Source organism: Babylonia areolata, chromosome 23 (genome assembly GCF_041734735.1).
Source record: "Babylonia areolata isolate BAREFJ2019XMU chromosome 23, ASM4173473v1, whole genome shotgun sequence".
NCBI lineage: Eukaryota > Metazoa > Mollusca > Gastropoda > Neogastropoda > Buccinidae > Babylonia > Babylonia areolata.
This window is the reverse complement of record NC_134898.1, coordinates 9,972,519-9,975,018: the sequence shown is the minus strand read 5'-3', so window position 1 is coordinate 9,975,018 and position 2,500 is coordinate 9,972,519. Positions and strand designations below refer to the sequence as shown.

Here is a 2,500-nt window from a genome sequence, read left to right as displayed (position 1 = left end):
CTCCCCGTCATTACGGGCCTTGGCCTACGATGAATAAATCATCCATTTCCGTTTCCGTTTCTCGCTCTCTATCTCCCTTTCTCTCTCTGTCTGCCTGTCTATTTCTCTCTGTCAGTCTGTCTCTCTTCCTGTTCTGTCTGTCTGTCTGTCTCTCTGTGTCACCCTGTCTTTCTGTGTGTTTGCAGTGTCTGTGTGTCTGTCTGTCTCTCTGTGTCTCTGTCTCTCGTGTACTCAGTATCTTATGACTATCAAACGTTTTGCCTGGCAAAGTTGTGCTAACACTGACTCAGCTGAGACCACAATGGTTGTACCTTGGGGTAGAAATATGACTCCTGTCGTTCATGCGCACGCTTCATGCTCTTTGTGTGTGTGTGTGTGTGTGTGTGTGTGTGTGTGTGTGTGTGCGTGCGTGCGTGCGCGGGCATCTATGTGTGCGCGCGCATGTGTGTGTGTGTGTGCACGCAATCATAGCTCTCACGCGCCTTGCCGGGCCTTCACAACCCACCCACCCATACCCCTTTCTCCTCACTCTCTCATTCCAACACACACAGGTTTGGGATTCAGAGGGAAAGAAGGGAAGGATTTGGTTGGAGCGGCTGAAAATTCGAGTGGAGAGGAAGGATGAATTTGTCGGCTTAAGAGGTATGTGGTACTAGTAGTAGTAGTAGTAGTAGTAGTAGAGGTGGTATTAGTAATAGTAGTAGTAGTGGTAGTAGTAGTAGTAGTAGTAGTAGTAGTAGTAGCAGAGGTGGTGTTAGTAATTGTAATAGTAGTTGTCATCGTCTTCAGTTTTACGTCTTTCTACCGTCCAAGTGATATCAGATGTGTGCGTGTGCGTGTGCCGTGCCGTGTGTGTGTGTGTGTGTGTGCGGCGCGCGCGTGTGTGTGAATATGTGTGTGCGTTGAGAAACGCTTCTGCTTCTGCTTTGTCTACGATCACACACGAGCCTCTCACGTGTTTGTCTGAAGCCTCCAGAAAGTGGGTGAGTTGGGTGTTGCTGTTGTTGGAATTCCCCAAACAGGGCCCTCTGCATGTGGTTCGGGAAGGGATGCATGCAACACAACGCTAACTCGCCTCACTGCTACCACCCTCCGATCCGGGCTACATTCGAAGGTTCCAGTGGAGAGACTCGGGGAGAGAGAGAGAGAGAGAGAGAGAGGAGGTGGGGTGGGAGAAGGGTCAGTAAAACTGAAAGACAGGCAGATAGACAGAGATATACACCCACATCCACAACCACCCATCCACACAAACACAGACAGCCTGGAGAGAGATAGACATAGACAGACAGACAGGCAAACCGGCAGATAGACAGAGACAGTGATACACATACTGAGAGAGACTGAGAGGGGGAGGGAGGAGGGAGGTGGAATGGGAGAAGGAACAGTAAAACAGTCAGACAGAAGTTCACACCCACCCATACACACCCACAAACAGAGAGAGATAGATAGACATGGACAGAGACAAGCAGACAGACAGACAGATAGTGAAACACAGACGTACTGAGAGAGAGAGAGAGAGAGAGAGGGGGGGGGGAGAAAGTAAAAACAGAGAGACAGAGGTATACTCCCACACCCACATGCACATCATACTCACAATCACAAACAGAAAGAATGATAGAGAGACGTGGACTGAGACAGAGACAGACAGACAACAGACAGATATGGATACACATACTGAGAGAGAGAGAGAGAGAGAGAGGTGGGGGGTATACACCCACTCCCACACCCACCCATACTCACAAACACACAGAGAGAGAGAGAGAGAGAGAGAGAGAGAGAGAGAGAGAGAGACGTGGACTGAGACAGAGACAGACAGACAACAGACAGATATTGATACACATACTGAGAGAGAGAGAGAGAGAGAGAGAGAAGCACGTGGAACAAGTTTCCCTTTCCCTTTGTTCACTTCCCATGACTTTCTCACTGAGCGGAGGTCCCACGGAGACTGGGCACGAGTCAGTGACATTCTGTGTGTGGGGGGTTGGAGGCTCACAACTCTATCCGTGTCACTGACACAGCCCGCTGGTGATGGTTCAGTTTCCTTGCTCGGGGGGGGGGGGCTCTTCAGTCTCACACGTCAGTTTGGAAAACAAGGAAAGGGGAAGCAGGATATTTGTGCTGGTGGTTTTCTGTCTTCGTCGATGACTATGAAATTTCTGCTGGGTAAGAATTTTTTTTACTGTCGGAAATGTGTGTGTGTGTGTGTGTGTGCGTGTGTGATATCCACATTTTTTCCTTTCCACTCTTCTGTGTGAGTGGCGGAGAGAACGCGTCCACGCATTGTTGTGAACATCACTCATTTCATCTTGAGGGGAAAAATTGTGGCTACTGCCTCTGTCTCTCTCTCTCTGTGCGTGCGTGCGTGTGTGTGTGTGTGTGTGTGTGTGTGTGCCTGCGCACGGAGTGCACAGCTGTTTTGCGATTGCTGTGAGCTGGAACAGATGGAGCCTTCAAGTGTTTTCCTGTGCCGTCGAACTGAGGATCTGACATTGCGAATTGA

The 2,500-nt window shown here is 49.7% G+C and overlaps 1 protein-coding gene across 8 annotated transcripts in view; it reads left to right on the top strand.

Moving 5' to 3' along the window:
- Window positions 1-2,500, top strand: part of LOC143297899 (uncharacterized) — a 116,296-nt gene that overhangs the window by 16,193 nt on the left and 97,603 nt on the right. The window contains exon 1 of one of the 8 annotated variants that reach the window (XM_076610441.1): window positions 587-642. The exons of 6 other annotated variants lie outside the window; for them this stretch is intronic. The gene's annotated coding sequence lies outside the window, so the exon portion shown is untranslated. Of the gene's footprint in view, window positions 1-586; window positions 643-2,037; window positions 2,164-2,500 lie in introns of those variants that run through there. One more of the 8 variants, XM_076610437.1, reaches the window with a different exon arrangement.